The 21,057-nt window shown below is 39.6% G+C and overlaps 1 pseudogene; it reads left to right on the forward strand.

Moving 5' to 3' along the window:
* The window catches only part of LOC101617996, a 59,179-nt pseudogene extending 38,543 nt beyond the window's left edge, over positions 1–20,636 (forward strand).
* Positions 20,637–21,057: the final 421 nt, after the last annotated feature.

Here is a 21,057-nt window from a genome sequence, read left to right on the forward strand (position 1 = left end):
CTGAAAATGAGACTCAACAGTGGACACTACAAGCCTAATATTTGGCCCTCCAGGAAAAATGAGCCAAAGGGTGCAATAGTGGCATGTCTGTTGTGGGGGAAACCAACCGCCCTCCAATTTGATGGGAGGCCCTGTCTATGGGGGGGGAATACATCCCTGATACTGAGAACCTACAACAGAGGCAGTCATGAGTGCTAGGGATGTAATGTCTTCTACTGTCTGGCTAAAAGTATATGCTTTGCTCACCAAACTGCCCAGTAAGCACTTCTCTTAATGTTCATACCCATATATTAAGGCTACTACCACGTTTGGTTAGAGAACCTTGTCTTTTCAGATGGCAGTGACCCTGGATGACTCAGAAGGCACCATGGTGCTGAGAAGAAAAAAGTCACCTGTGCAGATAGTCATATTCCCCAATATGAAGGAGCCCTTTGGATGGTCCTTGGGGTGCTCCCTGCTTGCTTTCTTCAAGTCATGTGTCATCGTGGACCACTGTATACTCGTTTGCTAGCTTACTGTCAGTCTTCCACCCTACTCACCACTGAGACCCAACCTTCAAGTTTCGGAACTGTCCCCTGGCTTCTTGCTCCCCTACCCATCTCCAACACTGGCCGAGTGGGAGTTCAAAAAACAAAGCCTTGCCATGTCAGGATAGCTTGCAGATTTCATTAAGCAGGGGACCTTTGTAATCCAAATTGCTGTTATGGGCAAATAAAACACACAGGGCTACATATTTGGCTCTCCCTGTCCAGTTTCTTTCCAGCTACCGAGAAGCAGCATGAATAACATATTCTGAGTTTTTGTGATTGAACTGTCAGCATGACTTATCTTGTAGCATCATCTTCTCCTCCCCCTTTATAAATAACTGTGTCGGCAGATTTTTTTTTTTTTTTTGCTACTATTTGTCTTTTTAATTTGCATAAAGGGGGTTGGGAAGATGGTGGTATTGATATTATTTTTTTTTCATTCTGACTTTTTTCATTAACAACTTCCATGATTATAAAAAAAAAAACCATGATAATACCCTCCCTCCCCCCACTTACCCCTTTGAAACTCCATTCTCCATCATACCCCCTCCCCATCTCAATCAGTCTCTCTTTTACTTTTGATATCATGATCCTTTCCTCCTCTTATAATGGTCTTATGTAGGTAGTGTCAGGCACTGTGAAGCCATGGATATCCAAGCCATTTTGTGTCTGGAGGGAACATGTTGTATGGAGTCCTGCCCTTCCTTTGGCTCTTAAATTCTTTCTGCCACCTCTTCCACATTTGACCCTGAGCCTTAGAAGGTGTGATAGAGATATTGCAGTACTGAGCACTGCGGTCAATTCTTTCCATCACATGATACCTTCTGAGTTGTCCCAAGGTCACTTCCATCTGAAAAGAGAAGACTCTCTACCAAAAGTAAGAGTAGCATTAATATAAGGTTGTGAACATTAACAGAAGTGCTTACTAGGCAGTTTCATAAGCATAGTATATACATTTAGCCAGACAACTGCAGAAGTTACACCCCTAGGGCTCATGACTACCCCTGTTTTAAGTTTTCAGTATTAGGGATGTATTCCCTCCCATGAACCAAGTCCAATTAGAGGGCAGTTGGTTACCACCAACTGACAGACGTGCCACTATTGCACCCATTGGCTCATTTGGCCTGGCTGGCCAAATACAAGGCTTGCAGTGTCCACTGTTGAGTATCTTCACTGGTGGTATCTCTTTCTCCCATTGAAGTGTATGCAGAATGGCTTCTTCCAGGTTTCTGTCACCTGGTCTACATGGAGGAGGTTCTCAGCTCAGATCCAGCAGGATTTCTTGCAGCCCAAGTATATGGAGTCTTCAGCAATAGGGTCATACCATTTATTCCTGGTGGGAAACCAAGCGCCTCGGCAATGGCCTATGATGTTTTGGGGGCGTAAGGGACTTCCCTGCCCAACAACTCACTGGAAGATATACCATCCCTGACACTGAAAATTTTCTAGCAACAATCCATGGCTCCTGAGTGTTCCATTGTCCAAAAAAGTAGGCTTACATATGATTTATTTATATCCTCTTAGATTTTGATTAGCTGTCCCTCCACATTTCCTTTACTCAATCTCTTCCTCTGGCCTCACTTTGGGCCTTTTCACCCCCATTTATCTATTCTTCTACTTACATATATACAATACCATCCTATTAACTACCCCCCTTCCTTTCTCTTCCCTTTATATCTCTTTTCTACCTTACTGGCCTCTGCTGCTGAGATTTTTCCTTCTCACACCGAAGCCCAGTCATTTGTAGCTAGGATCCACATATGAGAAAGAAGATGTGACACTTGGCTTTCTGGGCCTGGGTTACCTCACTTAGTATAATCCTTTCCAGATCCATCCATTTTCCTGCAAATTTCATAACTTCATTTTTCTTAACGCTGAGTAGAACTCCATTGTATAAATGTGCCATTTCTTCATTATCCATTTATCAGTTGAGGGACATCTAGGCTGGTTCCATTTCCCAGCTATTATAAATTGAGTCCTTTGGATATATGCCTAGGAGTGCTATAGCTGGGTCATGTGGTAGATCAATTTTTAGCTGTCTTAGGACCCTCCACACTGATTTCCACAATGGCTGGGCCAGGTTGCATTCCCACCAACCGTGTAGAGGGTTCCTCTTTTTCCACATCCTCACTAGCATTTATGGTCATTTGTTTTCATGATGGTAGCCAATCTGATAGGAGTGAGATGGAATCTCAAAGTAGTTATAATCTCCATTTCCCTGATGACTAGGGATGTAGAACTTTTTTTTAGATGCTTATACGCCATTTGTATTTCTTCTTTTGAGAACTCTATTTATTTCCATAGCCCATTTTTTAATTGGCTTATTTGATTTCTTATTATTTATTTTTTTGAATTTTTTGTATATTCTAGGTATTAATCCTCTATCAGATGTATAGCTGGCAAAGATTTTTTCCCATTCTGTAGGTTGCCTCTTTGCTTTATTCAAAGTGTCCTTTGCAGTACAAAACCTTTGTAATTTCATGAGGTCCCAGCAGTTAATCTGTGGTTTTATTGCCTGAGCAATTGGGATTATATTCAGAAAGTCTTTGCCAAGACCAATATGTTGCAGGGTTTCCCCTACTTTTTCCTCTAGCAGTTTCAGAGTTTCCAGTCTGATGTTAAGGTCTTTAATCCATTTGGACTTAATTCTTGTGCATGGAGAGAGAGAAGAATCTATTTTCATCTTTCTACAGATAAATATCCAGTTTTCCCAGCACCCAACTATATTCAGCAAGCCACAGAATGAGCTAAAAATATGCTGTTTCATGTCCATATCCTGATTTGAAATCCCAAGGTTACATCAACCATGCACAGATACATCTGACAATCATGGATGCTCATTCTCTGCATCCTGAAAAAGTAACTGAGTTCATGACTATTGTCATAAGGTCATATCTAGGCCTTAGGAAGCTGGGGTTGGTTGCCCAGTATATTCATTTATTTTTGTTATGGAAGCTCAGAAGACCCTCACCACCGGATGTACTATTTCTTAGATGCATACTGGCCCAAGTAATCATCGAATTTATTGCTGTTATTGTTGACTTCAGTGCATAATGTACATAGACCCTCTCTATCTCCTGCATCAACACAACCACCTTCAATTTATTGACCAGTCACTATCTAGCAGGCATTAAGAAAAATGTTGGCTGCTCCCACAATGCATAAGCCACAACCCTATAAAGATTACCTGCAACCCCAGTGAGGAGGGTCCCCAGCAGAATGGGAAGGGGAATGAGGGAAAAGAAGGCCCCAACACATGATGTATCCATACAAAATATGTTCTTAATGAGAAGAAGGAGGAGGAGGAGGAAGAGAAGAAGAAGAAAAGAAAAAAAGAAGTTGGCAATTAGTGCTGACATTGTACGCATGCATTACATCTGGAACATGGAGGGAATGTATAAAGACCTCAGTGTTGGAGAGTGTGCAGCACAGAATTAGTCACCAGAAAGAAAGAAAGGCTTCATTTTCAGTGGAAATGTTTATTCCAATCTACGTTGCCAGTGATGGGAAAGCAGGTAAGTAGGAAGACCAGAGCAGTGGGGCTTCTGATAGAAGGCCTCAGCATCCAGCATGCTGGCCGTGAATACCAAGTAGGTGTTGAAGGTTAGTGCCAAGCAGGTGTGTGCACCCAACTCCACCAGCTGGTGCCCCTTTGTAGGACAAGCGTCTTCAGATTGCAACTTCCCTTCATGCCCTGGCCTCTTCTGAAGCCTCCCAGGCTGTGTGTCTGCAGTACAGCAGGCACATGTGCTCTGACTCCAATGCCATGGCACTTGTCCTCAAGTCAGTTTAGGAGTAACGCCCGCCCCCTCATGGGGAAGTAGAAGGGAGGAATGTCTTTGAGCCTGTGGTGGTACTTGGGGGCGGGGTTCGAGCTTATTGCACTTTGCTAGCAGTCAGAAATGTCAGAGAAATCTGGCCTTTTCTAGTTTCTTCTCTAGTAGAGGAGTTCCCTTGTCCTAGTAGAGATAATCTCCCCACCACATACATACATACGTACATACATACATGTAGACATGCAGACAAACTTCCCAGAAGGCTCTTCCTGGAAGAATAAGATTCTTAGAAAGATTTACCTTTCCTAGCAAACTTGACCTCAGACACCTAATATCATGACTAATCCCCCACCCAGAAGACTCCCATAAAAGACTCTATTCTGGGTCTCTAGTGAACCTTCCCACCTTCCAGGAGCCCCTCTCACTTCTTGGGCAAGAGCTCTACATTTCCTTCTCTAAGCTCTAAGCTTTAAGCTTTCCCTATAATAAATTCTCCCTCTGTTCTGTGGATTTTATTCATCAAAATTCATAAAGATAAGGACTTAGAAAACTATTGATTCATTATAAGTTCTGTGTGACCTTGACCGTATGGCACCTCTGCTCCAGAGTTAATACCCACCCAAGAGCTCAGAGAGGTTCTAATCATCTCAAAGATACCCCCAAATACCTTAATCAATAGTCAGGTTGAGGTACAGCTCCACTCCACTCCAAAACGCCTCAGTGGAAACCCAAACTCTTTATCCATTTGTCTTACTGTGTTGGCACTAATTGCTGAAGAGAACATCTGTCCTTGTCCCTGCTCATTTCTGTCTCAGATCTCCTAATCACCATCCAGGCCTCATAACCTCTCCAGAGCTTACAGGCTACAGCATCAATAAAGGCTTATCTGTTGAACAAGAATTCAATTTCAGGAAGACAAACTTTGTTCCAGTTTACTATAGAACAGCATCAAAATTTTATAAATCAAACTTTCATTCATGATGAAACCAGATATTTTTAAGGCTTCACAAAAATGCAGCTCTGTAGTTTCTGGGCTCTGTAATTTCAGGGTCATTAAACAAGAGAATGATGTCAGGGCTGCTACTTGGCAAAACTTCCTATCCTGCCCATTTCATTCAGGCACTCTGAAGACATGTCCAAGGCCTCTATGAAATAACAAAGGTGGTGAGATACTCCTTTAAGTACTTCTACAAGTTTCCTCTGGTCTCTGAGTTTTACTTGGTAGGCAGTGAATGCCTGTTAGGGTCACTAACGATACTTTGAGATCATGCGCCTCTTGTTCTCCAATACTGCAGAATCAGTCAATGAGACTGGCAGAATCTTTAATATCAGTGTGGTTCTCTTCTGGAAAACATAGGCATTGTGGAAAAGGGAACAGAACTGGATTCTGGAAGCCAAGCTACTGCTGAGAGGGAAAGGAGCAGGCATTTTGGGGGATTCTTGAAAATGATGCAAGATTTTGAAGTTGAGGAGGGTCTACCAGACTTGTGAACCCCAATTTTAGGTATTTGTCCTTATTTTAACAAAGAATTGATAAAAAGGGACTCTAGAAGGATGAATGATGAAGTCATGAGTTTATTTAGTGAGAAATAATAAATGATGAAGTTTATTTAGGAGAAATGGTATCTAGGAAAAGGTTAGACAGTTACACACACAGGACCTTTATGCTAAAGGATTTAAAATAAACATTAACACACTCGCATGGGAACAAAGTATAAAAAGTATCTGCCCCATAGCTCTGCATAGGTGAGAGTTAGAAGATTAAGTGGTGATGGACCCAAAACTTGAGGAAAAATAACCAAGGAAAAATGCCAGAGCAGTGACTGAGAAATTTAGTCATTAGAAAAATGAGTAATGTGGAAAGTCAAGAGAGACATTATACATGCTAGAGACCCTGAGTTTACAGGAATTACACACTTAGCAGGCCCCGAGTTTAGAGGAAGCGCCCATGTGAAAGACTCTGAGTTTAGAGGAAATATGGATGTGGTAGACACAGAGTTTAGAGGAAAATCAAAATGATAAAGATATCTGAAGTGCTGGACAGGTGGCTCAGCAGTTGAGGCTTTGACTGCAAAGTCTGACAACCCTGGTTGATTCCCCAGTACTCAGGTAAAGCCAGATGCACAAAGTGGCTCATGCACTGGGAGTTTGCTTGCAGTGGCTGGAGGCCCTGGTGTGACCCTTCTCTCTGTCTGCAAATGAATGAATGAATGAATGAATGAATGAATGAATGAATGAATGACTAACCAAACAAATAAAAAGGTAGCTGAAAACAGCACACACGTGTGGAATGAAGTGGAGTTCCCAAGCATGTAGTGGGTCCCTCTACTCTCTCAACAGCCAGGTTTCTGAGAGAGACACTCACTACTCAGATGAAAGGAGCTAAAAGTCAATCAGGATTCCAAAGTTGGAAGTGGGGTTAGAGAAGGAGGCTAAGCCCTTTATAGTTCATTGGGATGGATTTCTATAATTAGACTCAGGTATGCAAGAGAGAGACCTGGTTAGCAGGTGGACTCAGGGGGCTGACCCAAAGGCTGCCCATCTAGAAAGTGTGCTAGGCTGGGGAAGCAGCAGGGGGCGCTGCAGCCATTGCAGTTGAGACTGGATCACAGGTTGAATTCCAACTCAAAGCCAGCGGAGCGACATCAAGTTGTCTCTTTGGGCCTCTGTACCTAACTGAACTGTATTTAAAAAGCCATCTGTGGTAGTTTGATTCATGTGCCCCCATAAACCTAGGTGTTCTGGATGTTAGGGTCCTCAGCTGATGGCAATTAGAAATGAAAGTCTGGAGGCGGAATATTGTTGGGGACAGACTTATGGGTGTTATGGCCAGCTTACCCTTGCCAGTGTTTGGCACACCCTCCTGTTGCTATGGTCCACTTTATGTTGGCCAGGGGGTGATATCCACCCTCTGCTCATGCCATCATTTTCCCCTGCCATCATGGAGCTTCCCCTTAAGCCTGTAAGCCAAAATAAACATTTTTCCCCCACAAGTTGCTCTTGGTTGGATGATTTCTACCAGCAATGAGAATCTGACTGCAACAGTAAAATGGTACCAAGGAGTGGGATTGCTGCTAGGCACTTTACTGTGTGGCTTTGGCCTCTTGATGCTGATTTTCAAGAGGAATGTGGAAGGATTTGAAACCTTGGCCTAAGAGATGCCTTGCAGTACTGTAAGTACAGCTTGATTGATTATTCTGGTCAGAGTTGAAAGGCCTGATTGCAATATGGACTGTGAGGTTTGGCTTATGAGGGTGAGAAAGAGATTATCCTGGACTGGACTAACAGTTTGTATGGGAAGCTTGCTGTTATTCCTGGGCCCTGAGAAGTTGTGCAGGGTTGCTTTGCATAGAAATGAACTGGTATGAGCAGAAGGATACGGCACAGAAAGAAAAATCTTTGGGTGAACTGCTGCCCATTCAGCAGCAATTGAGAGATGACAACCATTGATATTTGGCCAGCTGACCTGCAGTGGGTCAACAGGAAGAATGAAGACTCTTTTGGAGGGACCTGAGTGCTCAAAGAGTGTCCTGTTCAAAGTCTGCTTTATTCCCCCACTCCGGATTGACAAATTGGCACCCTACCTGATAATGTGGGGTATAAGAAATGCAAGAAGGAGTGGGTCATTGAGTTTGCAACACAGTCTTGTGTTTTGGAAATGGCCATTGGCAGGATGAAGCAGGTTTGTTGGTTGCCTGCATAGAGACCCTATGAGGCCATGAGCTTGAACCGTGGATTGCAGTGGAGACCCAGTGGAGATGCCGGGACCATGAGATGGCTGCTAAGGAAAGCTGCCAGCCCTGATGAAGTTTTCCAGGACTGAGAGTAGCCTAGCTGGAGGAGTGGAACTGGAACTCCAGAGACTTGTTGCCAGTTAGAATCAAGACTCAGCATCTCACTGGCTAGAGTTATTGGACTTGGAGCTACAGACTTTCATGTTTGCCCTGGTTGTTTTAAATCTTGTATTTGGTTGAATATTTCTTTGTTATGCCCAATGTTATCTTTTGCAGCGTGAGTATTTTTTCTGTACCATTATGGGTTTGGGTTTGTTTTTTGGTATTATGGCTAAGTTAAAAGATCTTGGACTGTGGGTTGTTTGAGCATCATTGGGATTGATAAAAACTATGGGGACTTTTAAGTTGGACTGAATGCAGTGTATTTTACATCATGTTTGGATATCGGTGTGTGGGGGCCAGGGGCGGAATGTGGTGGTTTGATTCATGTATTCTCCATAAACTTAGGTGTTCTGGATGTTAGGGTCCTCAGCTGATGGCAATTGGAAAGTAAAGCCTCTTGGATATGATGTATTGCTGCAGGCAGGCTTATGGGTGTTAAAGCTAGTTTCGCTTGCTAGTGTTTGGCACACTCTCCTTTTGCTATGGTCCACCTTATGTTGGCCAGGGGGTGATGTCCACCCTCTGCTCATGCCATCATTTTCCCCTGCCATTGTGGAGCTTTCCCTCAAGTCTGTAAGCCAAAATAAACCTCTTTTTCCCACAAGCTGCCTTGGTTGGGTGATTTCTACCACTAATGAGAACCTGACTGCAACACCATCCTTCTCCTGTCTGCCTCAAAAGGAATGGGGGTGTAAAACATGATGATGGCACTTTTTTTTTTTTTTAAGAAATCTTGTTCAAGGACATTTTCCCATGTAAAATAATGATCAATGGCAAGTTTGTTCCTAGAGACATCCTGGCATTTTCCTGTACCTTATGATGATAAAGGGTTAAAGGTCACACACAGTCCATATATTGTGTTCTCCCTTGCTGTGTCTGTCTGTCTCTCTTTCACTTTTCCTCCCTGTGTGTCATATGCACCTCCCCCTCCCATTTCTCTCTCACCTATTTCTCTTCCTACTTCACTTTGCCCTCTGCCTTTCTGTTCAGGGTTCCCTCTTCTGCCCTCCACTCCCTCCTTGGAGCTCCCTCCCCTTTTCTCTGTGACTTTTAGTTTAGTCCACCCTGTCCCTTTGCCCTTCTGACCAGGGCATTCAGAGTTTCCTTCTGTCTGCCCCTTTCTTCTCTAGAGTTCCTGTCTCTCCTGCTCCTGCCCCCATCCTCCCCTCATTGTGGAGAGTGTCCATCCATCTAGCTTTGAACTGTGCTGCCTGTTGCTGTCATTAAATAAAGCCTCCTTTGCCCAAGAAAACCATCAGAGTCCTGTATTTCAAACCTGACATACTGGCACCCAAATCTCAGCCTCTTAATCTCCAGAACGGTGAGCACCGTGTCTGCTATTTATGACTCACAAGCTGTGGGATCTTGTTCTCAAAGCTCAGTATCATCCTGGAAGAACATGATATTTCTACGAAAAAAAGAGCAGTCCCTGAGTTATAGAAATCTACTGTATTGTGAATATGTTAAGGAATGGATGAAAGGCCTCTAGCAAGGTTCGGTTGTCTGTTTCTCTTATTGCTGGTCGTCTTTGCAGTAAACGGTCAGTAGAGGCTGGAGAGATGGTTCAGTGGTTAAAGGTGCTTGCTTGCAAATCTTGTTGGCCTGGCTGTGATTATGCAGTACCCATGTAGAGCCAGATGTTCAGAGAGACACATGTGTCTGTAGTTTGTTTGAAATGGCAGGAGGCCCTGGCATGCTTGCTTGTTCTTTCTTTCTTTGTTTATTTGTTTCTTTCCTTCTTTCTTTCTTCCTCCTTTTTCTCCTTCCCTTCTTCTCTTCCTCCACTTCCTTCTTCTTCTCCTTCTTTCCCTCTTCAGTGAATATCTTTGTTCGGCTTAGTCAAATATTGAAAAGTTTTTGGCCTTTACCAGGAATCTAAAATATGTTTTCTGTGTTATGCTGAAATATTGACTAATAATGATTTTTTAAAATTCAGGACTACTCTGCTACATGAAAGTGAGATTGTAACATTAACAATGATCAGAAATTCTTTGTCCCTTGTTTGGTTGAGAGAGGAAGTTGATTTCCCATATGCTTGAAAACAGATCAGGTAAAACAGTTGAATACTTAAATATTCATTTTATCAGATGAGGTGACCTGGGGGCTGGAGAAATAGCTCAATGGTCAAAAACACTTGCTTGCAAAGCCAGGCAGTCCAGGTACAATTGTCCAGTACCCATATAAGGCAGAGGCACAAAAGTGGCACATGTGTCTGGAGTTTGTTTGCAGTGGCACGTAGTCCTGGCACATACATTATCTCAAATAAGTAATATTTTTTTAAATAAGGGATGCTCTGGTAATAAGAAGTCTTATGGATGTCTTCTTCTAAAGTCTCCCAGAATGCTTGTTCTAAGATGTCTGAGTACATATTTATTCTAGAAATTTTAATATTACATACCAAGCATATATCCATTTCACTGCCCCCATCCATGGCTCCCTCTACTTTTGATGTCACTGTCTATACCTCTGTTGCTTATTTTGAGTATAAAACACAACAAAAGTCATGTCAGTGAAATACATTATACAGTGTAAGGAAATGTTTCTAAGCAAATATCACTACAGAATTAAAGAGAAAGATTTCATTCTAATAAAAAAATTCTAGTTTTATTTATTTACATAAGTCAGATTTTAAATTAATCTGAACTTTTCTTGACTATTTTATTGTCTAAGGTGTCACTGTTCTGGAAAGGATTCTAGATATAAAATGTTTCAAAAACAAAACAAATTTTCATATACAAATTTCTCATCTCTATATCAATGTTCCAGCACAACTATACACATTTTGAAAACATCATAGTGGCATGTCATATCACAATATTTACAATTTCATTAAGCTCACTTATTATTTACTGGAGTGCCCAACATAAGAGACACAGCCATGCCAAACAGGAAAATAAATGGTTTGTAAGAGGTACTCTGTGCCAAGGGTCTGTTGAGCAAGGCAAGAGACAGGAATGAACCTTGAGAAAACAGGAAAGGGACCGGGGGTACCAGGAACTAAGCATTAGAAGAAAACAAAACAAACAACAACAACAAAAACAAAGCTAGTGAAAAAGGGGATACCAGCAGCATAGTAATTAATGCCAGAAGAAAAAAAAAAAACACTCCTCTACACACCCCAGTGCCGGATCCAGCCTTGGCTTGAAGGAGGGTCCCTGAAGAGAGGTGTGAAAGGGAGCAGTGAAATAAAGACTCGAAGTCAAGTTCTGGTGCAAGCTGACAGGCTAATGCTGAAGGCAGCTGAGTTTTTCCATCTTTCTCTGTCTGCTGCCACAGCTCTTAGCCTCAGTCTTTTATTTTCTGATCATGTCATGCAAGAACAAACTTCAAGAAAGGTACAATTTCACAGAATTCATAGAAACTTTTTGTTATTCCTTTTCCTCAAACAATCCCATAATTAGTCACCTCAAGTAAAGTCGTCAGGCCCCTAGAATGATTAACTGTCTTCACATTTTCCCCATGTATGTGTGGTCAAGCACTTGTGTCTTCCTGAACTTCTACTTTCAATTATTATATTAAGTGTGAGAGACAAAACAACCACAAATGGGGTTCCCATCATTAATCATTGATCCACTAGATCCATTTATCCCTCAATCATCTATTTTGAATTTTCCTTTTCATGTCTCTCCAATACTTAGACTTTGGTTCTCCCAAGTGAACTCTTTCTGACTTCAGTTGTTTTTCTGTAAGGATTCTTGGTAAAGAGTCATAGTTTGCTGCAACTGCCACCATTTAGAAAAAGTAGTTATAGAACAATTTTTACATTGTTCCAGGAGGTTCATTGTTTCCTCCTAAGTGTACTGTACTCCATGCCTGACTTTAATTAGGGCCTTTAAGGAAAACATTTATCTCCAACCCATTTTCTTGTTTTTCCAATTCTGTGACAGAGCCTCTTTCAGATACATTGACCAACACTTCACTAACACCAATTTTTACTGGAAAAGTAAACTTAGAGATTGGGACACCAAGTGAAAGACAGAGAAAGACAAACATTATACAGAAAACCACAGATATCTGTAGCGTAGAGAGCCAAAGATTTTTCTATAGAGGGGCCACACTGGATTTCAAGGAAGAGAGAGCTGGGCTGGAACTGTGTCATGCAGCTCTTCAGTGCTCAATTTCTCATGATCCTGAAATGGCATGCTTGCTGTCTCCAGTACCCCAGCCTTGTCTTAGTTTAACACATCTTGTTGATGCCTTTCTCATTAGTCATTCCAATGTCTCCTTTCTCCCTTCATCTTGGCTTTATGCATATATATATATATATATATATATATATATATACACACACATATATATACATGTATATGTATATACATGTATATATATACATATATATGTACATGTATATATATGTATACATATATAATATATATTATATAAACATAATATATATATTATGTATATATAATATATATATTATATATATATTAATATACAAAAACACACATATATACTTTTTCTTTAGTATTTCAGCTACCATAAGCACACTCTATTGATCAAGCTTTTTGAGACTGGATTAGATACTATTCTTGATGTGATAGGATATCTCTTTCACTTTCGAGTATATTAATTTGTAAATCACTTGTGGCAAAACAGAAGATATGGGTCCTACTAGTTAAATGTTCAAGAAAAGCAGATACAATAAAATAGAGTTATTATCTTTCACTTCTCCATGTGACTTCAGTTGTTTTCTTTGAAGATGAGTGGCAGGTAAATGAACAGCATCTTTCTTCTCTGAAAGAAGCTCAGGTATTTTCTGTCAAAATTTAAATTAGGAAAATGGTGTCACTAAATCTACTATTGGATTATTATATATATATAATACATTATATATATATATATATATATATATATATATATATATATACATATATATATATATATATATATATAACATATTGTTTTACATGAACATGCTGTATCATAAAAGAACACAATATTTTTAAAATATTTAAATAAAAATAAATATTTAAAAAAACATGGCATAAATAGTGAATTTGAAGTAGGTGATGCAGGCTGACCTGGAATTCACTATGTAGTCTCAGTATAGCTTTGAACTCGTGGTGGTCCTCCTACCTCTGCCTCTCAAGGCATGAGCCACCACACCCAGCTATGGCAAAACTTAATGATAGGCTGAAGTTGGACAAAATGACAAAGTTCAAGGGAAAACTTTTTCTTTGTTTTATGTTTAAATAATACCACATAAATACTAAGTATTAATATTATTAAATGTTAGATTAGATACATCTGTTATTAAATGTTACAAAAGAGAACTTTCAAAACATAGCATATCTTAACATAAAAAGGACAGTAAAACGTTGAAAAGATGCAAACGACAGACCTCTCAGTACTTAATATCTGCCTGTGAAAATCTTACATTACTCTATCTCCTTATCTCTCTCTCTCTCTACACACACATACACACATACACACACACACACACACACACACACACTTATATATATATGTATGTATGTATATAATACATGCATGCATGCGTATATACACAGAAGTATACAAATAAATACAAATGAAGTTTCACAACATAGTTATGTAATAAGGATGAGCTTACCAATTTCAACCCTATGACATATAGAACAAAGATGAGGAAATAGTCCCTTTGAGGCAAGTTCACACGTCACATAAATTCAATGTATTTCTTTAGTTGAAACATTACTCAATGCATATTTCAAAATAACACAATAAACAAACATCAGTGGCCTTCACTGGTTTATCTTTCTCTTCTAATCCAAATGTTGATGTTTCACCTGTACAATTTAGTCACAGATACATTCATGAGAAAAATATTACTTAGCTTTGAAAAGCATATATGTCTATCTCTATATTTTGATATTGTATAAAATTAGAATAGCAAGAATGTATTTCAGAGGTTTGAAGCATTTTCAGAAGGTAATTTGCTGCAGAAAGTCAGGAACAAAAGAAAAAAAACTAAAGAAAATGAAGACTGTTCTGCATTGTTCACTTACACTTCTTGGAACAGAGTTTGGAATGGAGCCATTTTCTTATGTATTTGCAACCTTACCATCTTGGATATTTTTAGTTTCTCTGGTTTCTACTTCTTTCTTTGTGCGTTCTCCCTCTGGCAAAAAAAGAAAGGATATCCTGAATTCAGCACACGTGTCTGTTCCCTCCTTCTACTCCACCATTCAATCAGTCATTCACTAAGACCAAAACTACTCTCTACCAAATTTTAGGCAGTATCCTTGAGAAAAACTAAAATAAGACATTAAATTTAAGATTCCAGCATAGGTAGTTTTCTAAGACAACAAATCAAAACAGAAAAGAATAATTCATTGCTGCTGCAGCTGAGATTAATATAGCTACACTAAAAAGGGGAGAAAGAACCTTTACCCTGATGCTCAGAAATGTTTCCAGCAATAGGGTCATAATGTGAAAGGCAAAGAGAGCACAGTGGAAGGGTATGGAAGTCATTGCGGGCATGGTACCAGAAAAAAAAAAAAAAAGATGATCTATGAAACAAAACAGTGAATGGGATCAATCTAGTGTAATAAAAGAGAAATATACTTTGCAGGAATCACATGAATTTATCAACTGAAAGATCAGGTCTGTTTTCATGAATCAAGTCTATCTGCTATCTTCCTATGACCATTAACTGCCTCAGCATGCACATGGGACCAGAGGAAGCATTTTCACCCACCAAATAGCTTTTAAGAACACATCAATAAGGGGGAAATTTTTAGGATAATAAACTTTAATTACATTACCTAGAAATGGAACAGGTAATTTTCGGGGCTGAGAACATGGTGCAATGGTTAAAGCTATTGCAGGCAAAGCCTACTATTTCAGATAATATTGCTCAGGATGAAAAAGAAAAAAAAGATCTACAAAAGGGTTCATGCTTCTTTAGTTCATTTGCAGTGGCAAGAGGTCTGATTGTCTACACAATTTCTGTTTTTGTGCATGGGTGCCAATATATAAATATCAAGTAAAATGTAAAATATCCTCAATAAATTCTTGTACATACACATGACAGCATAGACTATTATATGCTTAGCTTAATTAGAAAGAGTTATTGCTGTAAAGAACACAGAATTTAAAGAGTTAAATTCTATAGTACATTTGCATATACAACCATCATACTAACTGCTTCTGCAGGATAAATGATTCACAGTCTACATATTTATAGATGAAACCTGTAAAGGTGAAATATTTTTGAATAAAACGATAAATTTAGATTACATTTATACAGTGTTATTCGAAGTACTTATACTTCATAGAAACCGTGTGCAACTCTGCCCAGTGATGGAAAACTTCAAAATTATTAGCCCAGGTTTAGAATAAAGGCAACATGGCCAAAAGATATTTGTTAAAAATTTAAAATATTTCACATACTCATTTACAATAATTCTAATCGGTAAAATCTTACAGTTTAAATGGTCACTTTGCCCATGCTTTCACATTCAGTGCTTGTCACTCGTTCTAAACTGTACACAATGGGTACTAAAGTTCCCAGCGACAGGCACATGTGATGCACTATTCTCTCAGCCACATATTTTGCGCTCATACACATCCATATGAATGATCTGTATCCCTTCAAAGTCTGTTCCTGCAATCTCCCCTCCAAGTAACATATATTGAGGAATCTGCCTCTATTTTCATAATGTAGGAAATGCCAACTCCTTTGAGGTTCTTGATCCTAACATCCTCAAAATATTTCAAAGAAATCACAAAAACTAAATGTTTGCTGCTAGTTTCTCTGACAATCTGTCACTGGGTCATAGGCTCTTTTCTGTTAGAAAGTTTAATGTCTACCCTCCCCTCCCCCACAATATTCTGTGAAAATTGTTGTGTGAATGTAAAATGTTTATCTCGCTCGAAAATGGTGGTGCACACCTTTAATCCCATCACTCAGAAGGCAGAGGTGAGAGGATTACCTTGAGTTAAAGACCAGTCTGAGACCACATAGTGAGTAATTCAGGTCAGCCTGGGTTAGAGCAATATCCTACCTCAAAAAAATATATATATATTTATATTGTTGACATCAGTACAAACAAGTGAACCTTGTAAAAATTTTGGGAAAATGTCTATAATATTTTTATACTAATAACAAATTCTGTTAATCAAAGGAGCATATCCCAGAAGGCACTTTTTAAAATACCGTAACTGGGGCTGGAGAGATGGCTTAGCGGTTAAGCGCTCGCCTGTGAAGCCTAAGGACCCCGGTTCGAGGCTCGGTTCCCCAGGTCCCACGTTAGCCAGATGCACAAGGGGGCGCAAGCGTCTAGAGTTCGTTTGCAGAGGCTGGAGGCCCTGGCGCGCCCATTCTCTCTCTCTCCCTCTATCTGTCTTTCTCTCTGTGTCTGTCGCTCTCAAATAAATAAATAAATAAATAAATAAATAAATAAATAAATAAATAAATAAATTAAAATAAAATAAAATACCGTAACTGCAAAATATTCCATTCCAAGTGAACAGTCTTCTCTCAAAGGTCACTCTGGCTGATATGTCAAAACTCTAGTCCAAGGACATACTTATGTCAACTAAAACTAAGAATGAACCCTTTATATTGGCAATTATATGGAAAAATCTGAATGCAGAAATAAAAAGCCTTTGGGAATAACCCAACTTTAACATAAATCCAATTTGAGATCCATCACATAAATCTGGTTGCAAATTTCAAAAGTTGAATCTTAAGAGTCAAATTTCATCTTGACATACACATTATATGCTTTAAACAAAGCGAGAAACATATAATTGTTATTTTTGCAAAAAAAAAAAAAAGTGGAATATGATGGTCAGGCCTATGTGAATGCAGGAACTCATAGTATTATAACTTATAATGACCTAAAATCAGTTCAAATTTTAACAGAAAAGTGGCCAATAATCCTAAATGACGATCTCAAGACTAATTTATATGCCCATATGAAACTTGAAACTAAATGCAGAACAAAATCATTAGCTTCACATTTAAAGACTTTCATACCAATGTCTGGTTCTTTTTACTGCCATCATGGCTGGGTTCCTTGCCTTCTGGTGTTTCCTCTTCATCTGTTGCTGCTGACAAATGCAAATTTTCAAATAAGCAGGGTTGACACAATGAAATTCTTTATATAATTAAATGAAAGGTTTACAAACTTGTGTTACTGCATCACAACTATTTGTTATCCTGAGTTAATTGTTAACTAAAAAAGGTTTAATTAATCTTTAATTGAGTATGAAATCCTTTAGAAAGTACTGATCATTCTGAAAACATTAAGCATATCACTGACATATAAACTAGAGGGCACTGGGTTCAGTGAGTAAAATAATTTCAATGATTTATACTCACATTGTTCAAATTGATGTCAATAAACTATTATTTCAACAAAACATCAAGATATTATAACAATATATTCTTTCCCATTGTGCATTGTACTTTACTTTATACAGAATGATTTAAGAATGGGACTATTCCTCAATTTTCTCTTTTATCTGTGAACACTGGTATATACAAACAGTTTGTGTCCATTCTCCAGGCTTGTGGTTTTGGTCTTTTTTGATTCAGTAGCTTATGAGAAGTTTTCCCTAATTATCTCCATGCTCATGTATATGTCTTCTTTCAATTCAGTTATAACCTTTGATCATTTTACTATCATTAGTGTAACAGCAAATTGTATGTTGTCATTCATATCTACTTCTTTTTTTTTCTGGGTTGGCAATGAAGACATTCAATATTTCATCCTGATTAACAGCCTGCTTTCATTATGCTCAATTTTTATTGATTGAGTTATTCCAAAACACTAAGCCCTGGAGCCTCAAAGAGAACAAAGAGGGATTCAGGGATGGCCTTAAGAAGCTGTTGAGCAAGAGCAGATACGTTGAAAAAGGGAAACTGTTATGAATGGAAAGGCAGGAGGAAAGGTCACAAAGAAAGTTGCCTGAAAAGAACTGAATGAGAAGGAAACACCAGTAACATAGTAATTACGAATTAGGAAGGATTCTTTTTGTTAAAGTCTCATAAGATATTTTAGGTACTGAGTCATTAAGATCTTGAAAATCATTTTTGTATCATATTAAAATACCAATTTGATCACAACCATGGGGTAGAAGAATGAAATTTAGAATCTGTTGTCCAGCAATTTTCTACAAATTGCAATATTCCCTCCTGCTATCAGGAGTCAGAATGAATAGATTCAAGCAGTTACCAAGTCTATGAAAGATGAAAAAGAAATCACATGGTCATTCCCTAAGATTAAACAAAGACTAAATTAGTGCTTTTGAGTTAGGGTCTCCCTCTAGCCCAAGCTGGCCTGGACTTCATTATGTAACTTCAGACTATCCTCGCACTCACAAAGATCCTCTTACCTCTGCCCCTCAAGTGCTGGGATTAAAGGTGTGTGCCACCATTTGTGGCAACTTCTGATTCTTTTACCCACCTCTGCCTGCATTTGCAATGGCAGGAGGCCATGGTTTGTACAACTCTTCTCTCTCTCTCTCTCTCTCTCTCTCTCTCTCTCTCTCTCTCTCTCTCTCTGTGTGTGTGTGTGTGTGTGTGTGTGTGTGTGTGTCTGCTTATAAAGTGAATAAGTAAGGTTCTTTTCTAAGTCTGTGGCTTCTGAACATAACTTTATGCATCACCTGCCCAAACTCTGCCTTTTTAAAACAAATATGTATTCCTTTTAACATATGTGTTATTAGCCAGTGAATGTAGCTTATTTATAAACATTAAAAAGTTCATTTACAAAAAGAATGAGATGTTGATTTGGAAAGAGGAGACTGCTCTGGGGAATGCTGGTTGTGACTGAGGATGGGGCAAAAAGAGGGCAAAAGGATGCCAACATGATTAAATAATGCTATCTTTATGTATTAAACTCTCAATTTTTTTAGTGTGGTGTCAATGAGATTGAAGGAAATATAGGACAAGCAAGTACAAGGAAGTAGGAAGAGACAGAAAATACCACATGGAGTATGTGCCATTCAAAACATATATTGGCTGTTGAGCAGACATCACCTGAAGTTTACTAATACAAGAGAAAAAAAGCCAGAAGAGTAGTAGACCCATTATGTGGAGCTGGGCATAGTCTGGCATATAAGGAAGTTTTGAAAGTTTTATGTCATTCTGAAATGTTCTGGCCCCATTGCTAGAACGAGGGGAGCACCTTCATACTTACAATGACTATTCACAGTGATGACTACTTGATTACTTTTTATATTTTCACCAGTCAGCATAACGTGACAGAACTCTTCTCATGCAGAATACAGAACTCACATTTCATAAAACAGGCAAGGGAGATAGCTAATGATTTATGTCCTCATGACTGTAACTGCAATAATATGTGAGCCTGCACCAATGTGAACATGTTTAATGACAGAGAAGAGTGATCCCAGTAGGAGGAGCACATCAGGACCCCGATGAAAAGATCAAAGCTAACTGGAGAATGCTGCATAGATTCAATCAAGCATTTCTGAATCATGCTCACCACTACACTATAAGCAATTATCTGCTCTGCACTCGCTTCTGGAAGTTGGATAGTGCAATGCTGTGTGGTGTCAGTATCACTCATTTTCTATCAGTGACAGATTTCTGAACTAGCTAGCCTATGCACACGCTTGTAGAATAATAGTTCATAGAACATTCATGTAATCTACTTAATCAAACTATTAAGATTCCTATATTTCACATATCCTCTAGTTTATCCATTTTATATATTTCTTGGTCCACTCGGTTAAAGAAGTTATATGACAATTGCAGAGAACAAGTTTTGTATGTCCTTTGATCCTGCTAGTTTCCGGTTCCATTCCTGAATAATGCCTCACTGGTCTGAAGACCCTCTACCCCTCCTTTGCTCAATCCCTGAGACCGAGGGAACAGTGTAGCAGCTTTAGCTGAGGAGGGCAGCCCTGAGGTGACCAGTGATCCAACGTGTGACATGACAGATGTGCAAGTTGTGATCTGGGATAGGATCCCTCTCATGGACCCAGTCAAGCTCATGGCCTCTGCTTTAGCATCCAAAGACCAGTCCCATCTCTGCCCAGTGTGGAAAATATTTATTAGGAGCTGTCTACAGACATAGATTTTTTTGTTCACCCTGGCTGTGGAGATATGGGGGGATGGCAAAACAAAGTGCCCTTCTCCTCAGTGCTGTCCTCACTCTCCTGGCCCAGCAGGAACAGGTTTGGGAGCAGTTCACTGAGGCCATTGGGTCCTGACTCATTCAGAACCTGAATGGCCTTGTCTTCTTGCTTTGGGCTCCTGTGCTCAGAAGGTCAGTGCCCTCCATAGGAAGCAACACTGTTCCCTGCACACAGTCTATTCATCCTTGTTGTCAGTGGACAGATGGGTCTTTGGATGTAGATGTTTCTTTAAAGCCAATGAGCCGATGCAGAAGTCTTGCAAGAAGCCATGCTCTGTAAGGCACTGTGACTTTGCACTGAAGGATGTCAATCTTTGGCAACTGTTGCGAAGTCAGTGAAAATTCCTCTATTCATAAAGTGAAGAAAGCTTCTGCAAAGCAGCCAATGCCAGGCTGCAGGGGTGCAGCAGATAACCTTTCATTGTCTCTAGGTTTGAGCCCTCCAGGAGGGATAAGGGGAGGTTCCTAAACAGGAAAACTAGGGTTAAGATAGCAGCATAGGCGGGGGGAAAAAAACACACACACTTTTACTAAAAAGTGAGGTGTATAGGAAATTGAAACAGCAGCAGAGAAGTAGGAGAGATACAGAGCATCCAGAGCCTGCATGGGCCGGCAGAAGTGCCTCAGGTGGGGCAAGTCCGCATGCAAGAAGGCAGCGGCAGCGCTCACCTTGAGCGGCAGGAAAAGCCAGACGAGGGGATTTTCCACTAACACTGGAGCTCTCCGCAAACTCAAGAAACGTGGAAAACCATGGTGAACA

Source organism: Jaculus jaculus, chromosome 8 (assembly GCF_020740685.1).
Source record: "Jaculus jaculus isolate mJacJac1 chromosome 8, mJacJac1.mat.Y.cur, whole genome shotgun sequence".
Taxonomy (NCBI): domain Eukaryota; kingdom Metazoa; phylum Chordata; class Mammalia; order Rodentia; family Dipodidae; genus Jaculus; species Jaculus jaculus.